The sequence below is a fragment of the Anabrus simplex genome, chromosome 4 (genome assembly GCF_040414725.1).
Source record: "Anabrus simplex isolate iqAnaSimp1 chromosome 4, ASM4041472v1, whole genome shotgun sequence".
Lineage (NCBI taxonomy): Eukaryota > Metazoa > Arthropoda > Insecta > Orthoptera > Tettigoniidae > Anabrus > Anabrus simplex.
Window position 1 is genome coordinate 267,085,731 of NC_090268.1, and position 17,519 is coordinate 267,103,249.

Consider the following 17,519-nt stretch of genomic DNA (forward strand, 5'->3'; position numbering starts at 1 on the left):
TCTGGAAGTTGTAAATTTGATACGAATTGCAACTTTCTTTGGGTGGTTTTTGCTCCAATGGGAGATAAAATGATTTCAACACGTACGTCCTTTCTCACGCCGGATTTTCGATTTGCTGCAATTTATCTATCCCTGGTAGGCTATTAGTCTGTCCGGTGGGTAATCAGTCCGGCCGCTGGTTGTGTCCCTACCAGAGGTTATACAATTATACGGAAAACGAAACATCCGAAGGTGGCGCCAAAATGAAGCGTACTAGGGAAGTTGAGGAGTGAGGTAGTTTGCCACTGCAGTGCGGCTGATCCCAGAGTAACACCATTCATAACACTCAGCCATGGTTGAGACTAGGACTTCGGTGGAAGCTATATTTTGTTCTGGCCTGTGCCAAGAGACAGAACAAAATAATTGCATCCATTAAGAATGGTAACAGATGGAGGCTGTTAGTAGACGATTCATCATTTATGTTCAGCTGAAAAATCTGAAACTGTTTAAATTATATAAATTCATGGCAAAACAGCCTGCACTTATGATTAGGGGCGGCATGTCAGACTCGTACTCGGAAGTGCAAGATTTGATTATCGGTCCTTCTGGGGAGGAGATGAAAGGGGGTTCACTTAGCTTCATGATCAACCTAGGAGCTGTCTGGTATGAGAGGAATCGGTCGAGAAAACCAAGCAATTCACCTTAGGATAACGTCACGCTATCAACCTCTCATGCAGCTGAATGATCCCGTTGAACTTCTGCACGACGCTAAAGTATTCGTTAAAACAACACTGGTATGCAACTGATGAGACTTAGATCATTGTGATTTTGTTTGGTGTTCACTTGGGTACATTTTCAACCTTGTTTCCATAAGGAGTTGGAAACATTCTTTCGGATAGTGCGTGAATTACTTAAAAGCAAATCTTGTACATTCAACCCTTTATCTCATTCCATGCAAAGTACTGGAATTCCTCTTTGTTGCACGTCCAGTTCTTGTTATTGATGTACGAATATGAGGCACGTTTGCTGAGTTTTCAACCCTAAGGTTAGTTGGATACCAAACAGTTGTAGTATCGGCTGTCAAAGATAGCCTAGGCATCAGTGAAAAGGCGTACTACAGAAATGAGTAGCGATGTAGTTTCCCGTTGCTCTACTCACTGAGCCAGAATGTGCTATTGCATATCAATCTGCCGAGCCCACCAATCACCACCAACACTTTTATACCATTCATCACAGGAACTGGCTGTTTAAGAAATGACAATACTAGCATGCATCAGTCATTTTCATATTGCCGAGGATGAGACTCAGACAGGTCAGTGAAAGGAATTTAACCGGGCGAGTAGGACGAGCGGTTAGGGTCGCGCAGCTGTGAGCTTGCATTCGGGAGATAGTAGGTTCGAACCCCACTGTCGGCAGGCTTGAAGATGGTTTTCCATTTTCACACTAGGCAAATGCTGGGGCTGTACCTTAATTAAGGCCACGGCCGCTTCCTTCCCATTCCTAGGCCTTTCCTGTCCCATCGTCGCCATAAGACCTATCTGTGTCGGTGCGACGTAAAGCAAATAGCAAAAAAAAAAAAAAAAAAAGGAAAGGAATTTATTCTTTCCCATGCTACAAAACATATTGAACTGTGAACGCTGTGTTTTACAAAGAATGCAGCCATTCTTTCCAAGAATAATATTTATTCAATTAATATGTTCCTGGAAAGTAAATACTGAAATTTTAGGAACTATCTGTCCCATCTTCATGAGAAAGATAACTTGTTAGTCATCCTGTATCACGGCGCGCGCTTTGTTCCAGTTTTATGTCTGGCGAGCAGAGGCGTGGAGCTGCAGTATTCTACACGAGCTGCGAGGAATTTAATCAGCGCGCTGCAGTGTTTGAAGTTAGACGAGTTATGGCCGAATCGTGCTTCGGCCGACTTATTGTATTACAAAGGGAATCATCGTAGCCGTCAACACATCATTTTAGATACCTGTTCCGTGTTTCTTGGACGATTGCCAAATGTGTTTCACACTCAGAAAGAAACGTTTCAATGCCGATTATCGATATCATGCCTTTTTTAAATGTTTAAATCCAGCACTATCTCATCAAGAGTCAGTTTTATTTCAATGTTCGGATGCACAGCCGTTTTTAAGATGCCTGAAGATAAAAGTTTGAATAACGGGTCACCGTGCCCCTTAATGGCTAGTGTTAAATGAATACGGAAAATGTAAAGCGTCCTATTAAGGTGGTGGTCTGACTGAAACAGCAATGACGTCAAAGTTTTTACGTCCTAATAACTAACTTTATAGATTTCGGAGTCACCGAGCTGCCGGAAATGTTGGCTGGTGAATATATCTAAAAAAACAAAAAACAAAAAAAAAAAAAAAATACTTGAGGACTTTCAGACATTTTCAGACTGAAACGGGGTCGAACTGCGAGCTTCGACATAGACAGGCATACAGGTATATATGTCATCTGAGGCAATTCGCCCGGTTGGAAACATAGGATAAGTATAACAAAAGTGCTACACAACTTCGGGAATAGAATAATTACACATTTAATGAGCTATTGTCATAGGAGTGACTTGGGCGTCTATTTCAACGTTCCTTTCTTCCCAGCAGGTGGTGTCATGATAGAAGCAAGAAGTTACGATACAATAAACTCTGAGTAGATCAATTAGAATGCAAAGAAAATGAATACCAAATATACCTATGTTTCATCAGGATAATCCATGAATCTACTACCGAGCTCGATAGCTGCAGCCGCTTAAGTGCGGCCAATATCCAATATTCGGGAGATAGTAGGTTCGAATCTCATTGTCGGTAGCCCTGAAAATGGTTTCCCATGGTTTCCCATTTTCAAACCAGGCAAATGCTGGGGCTGTACCTTAATTAAGGCCACGGCCGCTTCCTTCCCACTCCCAGCCCTGTACCATCGTCGCCATAAGACCTATCTGTGTCGGTGCGACGTAAAGCAACTAGCAAAAAAAAAAAAAAGCATGAATCTACTACGCTGGCGTAGGAGGGGGAGAAGTGATACTCCCACGTGGCGTGTCCCAGGTTGCGGATAGCGAGGTCCTAACCGGCTTGCTGGCGGACTTGAGGGAAATAAAATACCTCTTGCCGACCAAACACACAACCCCCTCTGGTTGGGGGACGCAGATGACGAATACACCCACGGTATCCCCTGCCTGTCGTAAGAGGCGACTAAAAGGGCGCCCAAGGGATGATCAAATTAGAACCATGTTACTACTTGTAATTCGTACCACCACGCAGGGAACACCATGAGTCGCTTTTACTTGCGTGTATTACCACAATGTTAGGTGCATAATAGGTTTGTGATTAGTAGCGACAGTGATTAGTACCCACAATGTGAGGAACACCACGGAATAGTGCGAGTTCCTGTGGTTAGTCCACGTATGTGAAAAACGCCATAGGTTTGCGTTGCCTGTAAATAGCGACACAATGTGCGAAACACCATAGGTCTGTGTTACATGTACAAATGATATTACCTGTGAATAGCAGCCTACCATAATGTGTGGAATACCGCGAGTCTTACGCTACGTTTGATTAGCCGCAACATGACAAATACCATGGTTATACTTTCCTAGCGATAAGTACCATTACGAGGGGCCGATGACCTGGATTTTGGACCCGTTTAGACTACAAGCATGATCGATTCAGTATTGTGCTTTAGAAGCAGTCCCATGGTTAGTAATACTATTGTTGAACGCTAGTTTCTTGGAATGTGGGGCACTGCTTGTCGGATCCACTGATTGTTTTAACTTCATATCCATCCATTCATTCTTCGTCCTCACGTTTCGAATTATGGTCAGTGGAGGTTTATGGATTTTAATTGTCCTTACATTTAGTCTCCTTTCGTACCATTAGGGGCTGATGACCTAGCTGTTATGTCTCTTTAAACGAAAAGCATCATCATCATGGTAATTGATACGGTGCCACAATGGTCTTGTTCTAATATGGCATCGTTTCATTGCGCAGGCCTGTGTGCATGTAAAATTGGCGTTACGATAACAGCCTGTTCATCACAGACTGCAAATGATACATTCGATATTTCCATATCGCTATTTAGACCTAGTTCAAAACATCGGGGACTCGTGTTTTGAGCTCTGGATTACGAGCAGTCATTGCACTTCAGAGCGGCCACCCAAGTCTTCCAGTGGAATCAAGCAGCTAATTTCTTACATGCGATCATCTCGTAGCACATCGTTTATGTTACCAACGTTTCAAGGTAGGTTGAACTTCCTTGTGAATTCAAGTCAGTTCGTGGTATAACACCAAACACCAGTTTGATCCGTAAATTAATAATTGTAGCATTTTTATAATTGATACATTTAATTCGCCAACATCACTGGGATAGCAGCCTTTATAGCATCGAATTGTTGAATCGTTGTTCCACCGACGACGTGGGTTCGGCTCTTTGTATGGATTTAGCCTATTTTTATGGACGGATGACCTCCGTAACGCCAACAATATGTGATGGAATGCATTCATTATCGTTCGTTTCTGTGGATGTATTATGACAAACATGCAGCCCTCATGCTAGACGAATCAACAAAACCAGAATTGGATCCGGGTCCATCTAAACTGAAAACCAGTACGCTGACCATTCAGCCAAGCATCTGGACTCAAAAATCCACAGTTGTATTCCTTCAGGCAAGCAACTCAGTGTGGAAAACTTCCTAAGGATATGGGCTACGAATTTTAGGTGAATAAAATATAATTCAGTATGAGAATATATTTTATATTTATTCCTAAAGTTACACTCCTTTCCTTAATCATTGTTATCCGGGCGATTAGACTAGCAGTTTACCTTTTTCTACCACTACGAGCGCTTAAGTGAGTCAGTGCAGAATTTCGCTTAAGCCTTTATAACTACATTCGATGTAGACATTTTTCAAAAAATCAGAAAACCTGAGGGTATTGAACCAAGGAACGCATTGGAGAAATTATTATGTGAATAAGTTAATTGGGATAGGATTTGATTTTAAAAAACGAGTAAATAAAAAGGGGTTTTTAAGGTGTTTTTCCGAAACTGCATTTGGCCGGAAGTGATTTCCGAAATTTGTTTTTTAGTTTGATAGATCTATCCAAGACTCACAATTTGAAACCTTTATGGGCCTTTTTGCCCTTCAATTTCCGGTACAATTGAGGAAATTGATTAATTTTACGTTTTTGGTAGTATGAGGTCCCCTAATTTGTCTGCTGAGGAATGCTTACAACATTAAAATTACATTTCTCCATTAAATTTTTCCTTAATTTGCTGGAAATAGATCATTAATACTTCAAAAGCTATGTTTTTAACCTTCCATGTATGCCACTTTATACACTCCACTCGATCACATAATGTTCCATAATGTTCCATAATGTTCATATTTAAACGTGGTTTTCATCAAAATTCAAGTTTTTCTTGGCAATGTATTTTATTTATATGAAAAATATACTTCTTTAAACTTTTGAAAAACTATTAGTAGTACATAAATTAGAGCAAATTGATAATGAAGGTAATGACTACACATCAATAATGTTGTGATTTCACGTCCCTTTAATTATTATTACGGATTTTTGGAAAAGTAGAGTCGCCAGAATTTTGTCGCGTGGGAGTTTTTACGTACTTGAAAGTCTCCCGTCACAACTCTGGCGTATTGGATCATCTTCAGATATCGCGGATTGATTCAAGATCGAATTCGCCGACTGGACCTCAGGAGGCGAACGCTCCCACTGTCTATGCCTCTCAGCCCGGCAAAAGAATTATGAATGAATATCCTACAGATGTACAGTTTGTTGACTGAATTGCAGGCATACCCAATTTAACTGCATTTTAAAACTGTACAAATTTGATAATATTTGTGGAGGAGAAAATGCAAGGAAAATGTTGCTTGACTAGCATTTGTAATTGCTGAGCTATACAATTTTGAATTTTACAGCATTTAAACAAAGTGAAATATTTAGCTCCCCTCCCCCTTAAATTATCTTTGGCACGTCAAGGAAGACTGCGTTGCGAGTGAATCGGAATCAAGTCTTTAATCCGCCATAACGCGGCATGAACTAGCCATGAAGTGGTCAAAGCATCCATCACGTGAGTAAGCAGCATTTCAAGGCTTCTTTTTTCATAAGTTCTTTTTCCAGAGGCACGAGCCTTCAATGAAAGCGGAGTCAAGAACGAGATGGTGGACTATATTTCTTGAATCCCTGAAGTAGCCGCTGAAGGAAAAGTGGGTTTTGTGCAATGTCGTTTTTCTCCTTAACTTTCACCCTCCATCCTGACAAGAATAACCTAACTTATTTTTCCCTGACTTCTCTCCAGTTTATCGCGGTTGGCACTCGGTGTTTATTTGGCTCATTCTTCTGCCTGAATCTGTTCGTATGTGTAGGGATGTGCGAGCGATGTAAATAAAATAGTGACAGCGTAGTCCAGACACTCGCACGAGATCGGACATGAGCAAATAGGATATAGGAGCGGTCATGTGGCGCTGTAGTGTGGATTTGACGGGCATCCAGATTTGAGTGTTGTTGCTGTGTGGCATTGAAGTGGAGAGTGCCGATTTCCCAAGAACCTTGACAGAGGATTTGAACGTCAGATTGGTAACAGAAATGATGGTGCTGCCATACATTCGTAGTACACAAGGGGGGTGTTTTGGAACAGGATAAAGCTCGTCGTCAAAAGTACGCTGACTAGATAATTTATTTCTACAATACATGCCACATGGTATTTATTCTACATCAACATTTGCGAGCGACGTCAACACAGACCCTTTCGGTGTTTCCACATTTTTACTTCTCCTTAAAAGATAAACAGTATCACTGAGAGTAATGCCATCTAGTAGAGAGGAGTGGCTGCAGAAGAGACAGACAGATTTCTGTAAACAATAGTCAGACAGCGTAATGTTGTTGTTAATTAGCACAGCATAGTCGTATTTGAATGTAACGAAACGTGTCTGATATCAGCCTTAGAATTTCCGAACCTGCCCGGAACTTGAAATAAGGTACTATTCTGGTTTAAATTGTGAGGATTTATCCAGGGAAAAATTCAAAATCACTTTAATAATAATGTTATTGGCTTTACGTCCCACTAACTACTCTTTTACGGTTTTCTGAGACGCCGAAGTGCCGGAATTTAGTCCCGCGGGAGGTTTTTACGTGCCAGTAAATCTACCGACACGAGGCTGACGAATTTGAGCACCTTCAAATACCACCGAACTGAGCCAGGATCGAACCTGCCAAGTTGGGGCCAGAAGGCCAGTGCCTCAACCGTCTGAGCCACTCAGCCGCGCCACAATCACTTTGGCAACATCACAGATGCGGTGATGTTGTTGTTGTTGTTGATGCTGCTGCTGCTGCTGCTGCTGCTGATGATGATGATGATGATGATGGTGATGTTGAGATTAGTGGTACCACTTCGGTCACTTACTGATTCTGACTTGCTGATTTACTGATTCTTGAACTCACTTGAAATAACGATAATCATCTGGGCTATCCTTAATTTCGGTGGCAGAGTTCACCAAATGGATCATTCGAATTTAAGTAGAGCATGATAATTTTGTTCTTGTTTTCCAGAGCAGGTACGTAAGCCGTATTCTGATACATCAGCTGCGAACCTCACTTAATGCCCTGAAAACGATTAAACGGCTGGGAAATGCACCAAGTATATCTACCTCAAATAAAACTTCCATAATGACTTGGAATAGCCTAGCTATATTTTACCAAGACCTAATCCACGGATATCAGCGTCATCAAACACTAGAAACAGTAATATACTGTTAAGGGCTCATGCGATTGCCAGCCGTCTCTAAGCCCCCACCCCGCACAGGTGTTCCTTGGAAGGGCTGACGGAGGCCATGTGACGATGATGGTGATGGTGATGTTGAGACTAGTGGTACCACTTCGGTCACTTACTGATTCTGATTTACTGATTTACTGATTCTTGAACTCACTTGAAATAATTATAATCATCTGGGCTATCCTTAATTTCGGTGGCAGAGTTCACCAAATGGAGCATTCGAATTTAAGTAGAGCATGATGTGATGGCCTCCGCTTCCGTTGTGATTTTCGTCTGGTTTCTTCGTGGATTTTTCTGGAAGATGAAAGTGAAACGTTCGTATTCTGGCCAGGATACTAGTACTTCATCACCAGGTACATAGAAGCAAGCTTGCCGCGAACAAGTTGTTGGTTGTAGTTGAGTTGTTGGTCCCGACTGTGTTTTGTTGTTGTCTTGTCGAGTGCTATGTATGAGTAGTTCAGTGTGTGGAGCAGTCACGTGTGTTGAATGTGCGAGTTATCGGTCTTGTCTGAAGTCGAGGAAAGTGTATGGCAATCGTGCTTGTGAAAGTCAACAGACGTACTGTACGTTCGAACCTGTCTACATGGAGCTGTTGTGTGAAGTGATTGGTGTGTTCGTAGCCAAGTGAGAGGCGAGACATTCAATCAAAATTACGGAAGGATCGTCCGTTCCAGATAAATTCCAACCAGCCGGAGACCCGCAGCGAGAACAAGAAACTTCTGTAAATGGACACTAATTAGTGAAATTTTGTCATTCATTCACAAGTATAATTGTGCACACTGAATGGGTCGTCCTAGAATAAATTACTCCAGTAAAATAGTCCGTGTTTTATTCTTAACAATATATAACCCTTCCAAATAAGCATACGAAAGACAGGGCAGTTTTTCTCCAACACATTAACATATCAACACAAATCTAAAGATGAAATAAATGCATGAAAATTCAAGCATTACGTTCCATTACCATTTGTAGAAATTGTGTAAACAACGGCGCACATTAACACCATCAATACACTTCAATACTTTGAACAAAATACACAATTTTCAGTGACTGTTCCACCGACAGATTACCCGATTATTACTTTCTTTAGCCCCTCACTGATTATAGCGCAAGTATAACAATACTGTTCACTTTTCAAAAACACAGGTATCATCCACAAGAGTCATCTATGTCTTTAAGTAGGGCTGTAGTCTGGAACAGTTCGACAACCCTTACCAGTTGTCAAACAGCAGACAATAGATACTGTACTCTAGACAGACCATGAACATTGTTCAACGGAATACAAAGGATAAATAGTAGACAATTCAACGACGGACTTTTGATTATTGACTGCACCAAACACATTCTTATATAGGCTTCAAATCAATAGACTCGTCTCTTCATCAACAGTTGGCATATATTAATTTTTCATTGTTGTCACTGACATTTATTTAACTTTTCAGGTAGTAGTTAGCTTTAATTTTACCACGCACAGTAGAAACCTTATCTTATAAATCTTATAAATAAAATTCTAGGGTGTCCGTTGTCTGTAATGTCATTTATTTCACAAAATTTTGATATATTTATCTGTTTCAGGTCAATTCAATATCATATCAGTAGTTTTTTGGCTTTCGTGTCTGTTTGTCTGTTTGTTTGTTCCACCATCACGAAACTTCAAACTTAGCGAGTCTACTTATTCAGGATAAAGTTTCTATATGCATATCATTTAAAATCACAGAATAGACTTGGGGTTTATAGGAAGACTACACAAGAGTTTCTTTTTCAATTTTCTCTTACACTATTGAATATATTTAGACAAAACTTCAAATTTAGGTCTACTTGTCCAAACATAGGTTTTGATATGAATATTATTTACAAATCACTGAACAGACTGGGGGTTTATACGAAGACCGGAAGAGATTTTTCCGTTTTCTCTTACACTATTGATTATATCTCAACCAAACATTATATTTAGAGTCTGTTCATCCAAGCTCAGGTATAGGTATGCATATCATTTTAAATTCACCGAACAGACTGGGGGTTCATAGAAGACCAGAAGAGGTAATTTTCCAGTTTCTCTTACACTATTGGTTGTATCTCGACCAAACTTCATATTTAGAGTCTACTCATCCAGGAGTATGTTTCAATATGCATATCATTTAAAAATCACTACATAGACTGGAGGTTTACAGGAATAACAGAAGAGTTTTCTTGAATTTTCTCTTACACTATTAGTTATACCTCGGCCAAACTTCATACCTAGAGTCTACTCATCCAGGAGCAGGCTATGCATATAATTCAAAACATCATTGAATAGACAGGGAGTTTATAGGAAGACCAGAAGTTTTTTCAATTTTCTCTTACGCTATTGCTTTAAAAAAAATGCTATTTGTTCGGGGCGTCGACCTAGACAAATCTTTTGCCCCTACCTGCACCATATGTGAGGAACCTGCGTGTATGTTATAAATGGCGGAAGTGTAAAGTGTTGAATATGAGGAAAGGAACGTTAGGGATGCCACAAACACCCAGTCTCCAGGCCAGGGATATTAATAATTTACAATTAAAAACCCCTGACCCGGCCGGGAATTCGAACCAGGACCGCCGGATGACAGGCGGACGCGTTGCCCCCTACACGGAGGGGACGGACTACACTATTGTTTATATGTAAAATTTGTAGACTATATGTGAAAAGCCCCTTCATTTTAAATAATTTCGCTTACTCTTCAAATAACGGCAAAAAATACTATTTTTTACGGGCTTCATGCTCTGCAGGCAAGGACGGACAACCTCGCAGACGTACAGTTATTTGAAAGATCCATTACAGGGGTGTCTGTCTGTCTGTCTGTCTGTCTGTCTGTCTGTCTGTCTGTCTGTCTGTCTGTCTGTCTGTCTGTCTGTCTTCTGTCTGTCTGTCTGTCTGTCTGTCTGTCTGTCTGTCTGGTTATCTATCTATCTGTAATTTTCTAAAAGTGGAAAACTACTGGACTTATTTCAACCAAACTACATATTTGGATTCTACTCACTCAGAATTGGTGTTGTTATGTGCGTATGGTGTCATGGTAATGACATGGAGTTGGTATTTATAGGAAGATTTTTCTCAAATATTTTCGGTAACATTAGGTCTATCAAAAGACGTTTAAGAATATGTAATTTCCGTTCCTTTGTGCCGTGTACTTATTTATCGTACGACGGATAATAACGCAGATGGTTTCGAAAAATTGAATTTTTAGCCCAAGTCCCGTGGGACATGTTGTGCATGTTACATCAAGGCGGGCAACGATAAAATCTAAAGAGAAATTTTACTCTTTTCGATAGGACAGATATTAAGGGAGGTATCATCAAGTCAGAGCTTCACGAAAGTGGTCAGAGATACAATATGCAACCTGAGAACCATGGAAAAATTCGCAAAACTTTGGACCAGGAACTGTACCGTACAAGAAGTTCGGAAATCGTCATCATTCTCTCTCGACTTTGTTCAGCTTCGTCATATTTCACGTTATTGCCACGTGATTTCGTACGAAAATATCATTGTAACATGTCGCATTAAACGTGTGATAGAGCATCAAAGTAACATGTAATCCATTGTGAATTCCCGTGCTTTGAACGGGTAAAAATTCTAGTTTAACATAAGAATAACTTAATACAAAATAGACGCGATAATTAATACAATGCATCGGTGTGATAGATGCCCTATCAATTATTATTCATTCATTCATTCATTCATTCATTCATTCATATCATTTTTTGCCCTTATGGACAGTGTTTGAACTAGAATAGCTCATGATGACAATTTTCACTTCTTTCCCTTCTTCCTCTTCTCTTCCCAAAATCTCGTCATCCTTTGACTGTGTTCCTGTTTCCCTTGTTCTGTCTACAATGGTACTGTCTTCTTCTTCTGCTTCTCATCTACTATAAATTTTGTATTCCTAATTTTGTTTTTGAATTATTTTCTCTATCCTATCATTTGCCTGTTGATCCACACCTGCCTTAAGTCTTTCTCTATTTCATGATACCAATTTGTTTTCTTGCTTTAACTGTTTACTACGTTCTATTTTTTCTGTCTCTATGCTGCCTGATACTCCAGTTGTGGTCGTTTCTGACGCGTCCAGTGCTTCTGGTAATACGACTGTTTTGTAGTGTCTCATTTTATCCTGTCTTGATATACTTTCTTTATTAGAATGTGACCATGTGAGTTTGTATGCTTTCTGGAGTTTTTCCGTTCGTTCTACAGTATGTTAGACGCCTTGTTTGATCCTGCTATTTGTATGTATTCTCCTAAATATTTAAAATTTTCTACTATTTTTACGGATACCTACACAGTACGAATGGTGTGCATATTGTTGTTCTGTCGTTCCATATATTGGGTCTTCTCGTAAGATATTTGTAGACCTGTTTTGGCAGCTATTTCATGCAAGCCTTCCAGTGCTTCCATTGCCCCCTTTGTATTATTGCAGAGTATGGCTATGTTACCTGCAAATGCCAGACATTTTGTTATTGTTTTCGATTCACGCGTTCTTACCAGCTGTAGTCCTTTAACTCGTTCCACCCACTGCTGAATAATTTTGTCTAATACCATGTTGAACAGGACTGGTGAGAGCTCGTCTCCTTGTCGGACACCTGTGTGTATCTGGAGGGTTCCGAAATTTCTCCCATGAGCTTGATCTTGGAGGTGGTGTCTGTAAGCGTATGTTATATAAGTGCTCTGGTTTTTCGGTCAATGACATATTCTTCCAGTATGTCAAAGAGCGTCTGTCTCTCTATGGAGTCGTACGCTTTTTTAAAGCTTTTTAAAAGTGTTTCTTGTTTGTCTGACTTTCAAACGTGTTCTCAAGTTCCAGATCTGTTCGATGCATGATCTCGCTTTTCTGATGCCTGCCTGGTATTCCCCTATCTGCGGATCTGCTTGTGGCTTTAGTCTGTTTAATAACACCTTAGAGAAAATTTTGTACATACCTGATGCTAGCGAAGTACCTCTGCAATTATTTGGATCTGACTTAACACCCGTTTTATGTACAGGATGGATTAATGCACATTTCCATTCCTCTGGCACTATCTTTGCGACCCAAATTTCTATGATAATCTTATGGGTTTTTTGGTGATGTTTTCATCTTGTAGATTCCATATCTCGGCGACAACACCATCCTCTCCTGCTGCTCTGTTATTTTTCATTTGCTTTATGATTTCCTATATCCCTTCTATTTCGGGCGGATTAGAATCGGGGTTGGATGTAGTTTTTTGGAATGTTAGTTTTTCTACGAGTTTCTTGCAATTAAGAAGTTTATCAAAGTAATATTTGAGGATTTTACAGTTTTCTTTCGTGTTTGTTTCCAGGGATCCATCTGTTTTACGGAAGCAGAGGCTAGGAGTTTGATAGCACTTAATATTTTTCTTTGAAAGTTCTGTAAAATTTTCTTGTGTTATTTCTCTTGAAATCTTCCTCAGTTTCGTTTAGTCTGTTATTGTAGTATGCTCGTTTTTCTCTTCTGATTTATTTCAATGATTGTTTCTGAACTGAGTGAAATTACTTCCATGTTTCTGATGTTCTGTTACTGCTGAACATCTCCCATGCTTGTTTTCTCCTCTCAATGGATTGATCACAAATTACGTTCCACCATCTATGTTTTCGTTTTCTAGGAGGTTGTCCCCAGCGCATTGCCTTCTGAACTGTCTTCACAAGATCTGTCTAAGTGTCTGTTGAATGCCTATGAATTTCTTCAACGATTTTATCCCTGTTTACCTTCAAGTATTCTGGATCAGGTTTGGGTACTTTTTATTGCGCTATCTTTTTCTGTCTTGGGATTGGCCTAATCTCAACTTGTAGTAAATAATAATCAGACTCAATGGATCCTTTACGCGTTCTGACATTTAAAATTTCCCGCGTATTTTTCTTGGAAATGGCCACATGATCAATCTGTAATTCACCCCACACAGTGTAGGGTGCTTTCCATGTTGTGAGTTTTCGTCTTGGCTTTTGACATTGCGTTGGCATAATTTTGAGGTTGAAATTTTGACAATATTTTATGTGGTGTTCCCCGTTTTTTGTTTGTGCGAATGTGTGCTGAGCACATGCCTGTTATTTGTCTGTATTTTCTCTCCTTACTTAATTGCGCATTGATATCTTCCGTTAAAATTTTCTCATGACTTTCTGGTACGTTGTTGGTTAATTCTTCCATGTCTTCCCAGAAGTCATCAATTTCTTGTGGCTTCTTTCCGTTGTGGTCATTTGTAGGTGCATGTGCATTGATAATAGTGTATGCTTTATTACCTGATTTGAGGGAGAGTGTGAAGATAGGTTCTGATATGGAATTGAAGTCTAGGATGTTATCCACAATTGATTAGTGTACTGCAAATCCTGTACCAAACAATAGTTATATGCCTCTTCTGACAGCAGGTTTATCATTGTAAATCCTGTAATTTTTTGTATCGAAATGGTTTTCATCTATGAACCGTGTCTCTTGAATGGCGAGTATTTTGATGTGAAATTTTTCTAGCATGTCTGTGAGTTGCTTTAGTTTTCCAAGTTTGAAGGGGGTGTTTGCATTGAGGGTGCCAATGTAGTGTTTGCGAAGAGATTTCAAGAAGCTCAGATTCGTATCCTCATGATGTTCCTGGTCCCCAAGAATCCGATGACAAGGAAAGTCCAGTGCGTTGACTTGGGCCTGGGGTAGCAGATTTCTGTCCTTTTGTTCCGTCATGATTACTTAAAGTTGAAGTTGGTTGTGGTGATCTTTAATAAAGATCACGGCAATTACAGACTTGAATATTTACCGGGCGAGTTGGCCGTGCGCGTAGGGGCGCGCGGCTGTGAGCTTGCATCCGGGAGATAGTAGGTTCGAATCCCACTATCGGCAGCCCTGAAAATGGTTTTCCGTGGTTTCCCATTTTCACACCAGGCAAATGCTGGGGCTGTGCATTAATTAAGGCCACGGCCGCTTCCTTCCAACTCCTAAGCCTTTCCTATCCCATCGTCGCCACAAGACCTATCTGTGTCTGTGCGACGTAAAGCCCCTAGCAAACAAACAAAAAAAAAGACTTGATTGTTGAGATCAAGCCATATTTCACTGCTCCACCAACTAGATGAACAGACGCAGACCACTAGTCGCTGGATTCCAGAACAGACATTAGTGGTTTTCTTGATGTTGTGTGTTTGGTCCGCGAGAGCTATTTTATTTCGCTCAAGTCCGCCGGCAAGCCGGTGAGGAGCCCCCTATCCACCACCTGGGACGCGCCACATCGGAGTATCACCGCTACGCCTGCTACGACTCCGTAGTAGGTTCGTATTATTATTATTATTATTATTATTACTATTATTATTATTGCAAGGAAAAGGCAGAAACGGCTTTTCGTTGATATATCAGTAATGGCTCGTCCTACTAGGAAATAAATTCAACAAATATAATTAAAATATCGTTTTGTAAAAATTACGTTACCTGACCTGATTTTTTTTAGAAAATTTAACAGTTGTCGAAATATAGCTGAAACACGTAGCAGCTCCCGGTAAGTCCATCTTACACTTACGGCAGCCAAATATGTGAACAAGTGGACGAAAAGCGAAAGGGTAGTTGGTCATTATACACTTTCTTTGAGAAAAAAGCATATTATAATCCGGAATTTTAAAGACAGATATACAATTTTGCTTATATAGATCAAGGCCATGCCACGGATTTCAAATTTATCCAAAAATGTAATGCTGAATATCGGGTGTAGGCAATAGGGGTTTTTACTCAGGAATGTAATGTACAAAGAAGGTTTTTGTTCTCATTCTCACGGTGGAACGAAAGTGTAACTAGGTTCTAAAGTAAGCAATATCACTTCTCTGAACGGAACCTGATAGTATAATTATCACGCCAGCTGGACCTAATTAAATCTAAAATAAACCATGGTCTAAGCGGTGTCAGTTAACAAGGACACTAATGAGGAACCAGTCCACTCCATTGGCTGTTAACAATAATGGCATTTTAATTGGTTTCTAAAGATAAACAGTACTTCGTAACTACCTGTTAGTTATGTAATATCAGACTTATCTCTCACTGTTTCTGAGATTTCTTTCGGAACAGGACTTTTATGAATTAAGGAACCTGTTTGATTAGCTTTTAAAATACAAATGACTGAACAATCGATCTTAATAGATAATTAACTACTCTAACAACAAATTGGAAATTTACATTCACTATATCGTTATTCACCTATCCGAGGCTTTTGATAGGGTAAATCATGATAGACTACTGGCAAAAATGAGGGCTATCAGACAAGACAAAAGAATGACTGAAAGTGTGGCTACATTTCTAGAAAATAGAACTCAGAGAATTAGTGTATGTGAAGCATTATCCGATTGTGTAATTATTAAGAGGGACGTTTCTCGGGGCAATATGATTGGGCTTTTATGTTTTACACTTTTGTGTTTTAAAGAACTGGCATCAGAGATAAGGGTTTATTCTGATGATGTTACAATGTATAATGAATCAGTTAGACGATTGTGAGCGACTGCAAGAAGACCTCGCCAATGTTTTGAGATGGACAGCAGATAATGGCATGATGGTAAACGGAATGAAATGTCAGGTTGTAAATTTCACCAAGCGGAAAAGTCCTCTCAGTTGCAATTACAGTACTGTATTAATGGGGTGATATCATTGGGGTAATTATCTTAACGTTGTTGTAAATAAATATTACATAACTCATCGTATGGTTCTAAGAGCGTATGTTAGGCAAAATGCCCAAAATGTATTATTATTATTATTTGTTTTTGTTGTTATTACCGTATTTTGTTAGGTTGCAGAGGTGTAAGAAGGTGCGGACGTAAATGGGTGGACAGAGAAAATATCGAAGCATAATTTAAAACACTAAAATTGAAAATTTTGTTTTTCCTTTTTTTAAATTTTATTTTAAACTTTGTTAAACAACAACAGCAAATCAGAAACCCTCGGCTCAAATAACAAGAAAGATCAAAGTTCAGGTACAGAATCACTTGTAGAAAGAGCTTGTAGCTCCAATGTTACAGTGTTCAAACGAACACCCTTCAATCAATACTCTAGGAGACTACGCTCCGAAAGTTATTTCAATCTAGCCTCTCCAAGGCACAATTCTAATCCAAATTTTACTTTAGATCATTTCAAAAGAGTTTACTGTGTTACCCGCTCGACAGTCTGATGTACCCTTGACTATGAATAGTTAAAATTTAACAGAGGCAGTAAGTGCCCATTCTACATGGCCTTAGTGATCAAAGAGAAAAGATTCAAGATATCGGCCGTAAACAAAATGCTAGAAGAACACTTGCAGTCGTTTGGAAATACACCTTAAAACACAATAACCTATGTGAGCTTATGGCCCTGAGTCATAGAGGCTATGCCTATACTACACAGGGTTACTACGTGGAGAAAAACATTAAGTTCCAAAAGAAGAGACAAAGTTTAAAGTTTTTCAAAATCATAGTCATCCCAACCAAGTTGATTGGGAATTAAAAGAGGGTGAACACTCTTTAGTCCCTAAATTAGAATACAGTCCTCAGACTTTCTTAAAGCTTTACATTTAGAAGATGATGTTAAACTTCAGAATTTTACATTAAGAATGAATTTTGAAAGCTTCCCCTGAAGTCAGCTTTCTGACATTATCACATGATTAAAAGATACCTGCCAATACCTTGAGCTGGTGGGCCTTCCGACGACGGGCACGGCTCTCCCTCTGCCTCCACTACTCTAAACCTCGAGCGATAGAAAAGACAATATGTCCCAAAATCTCCCAGCTTTTATAGTAGAAGAGAAGGTTCCAGAACTCTCTAG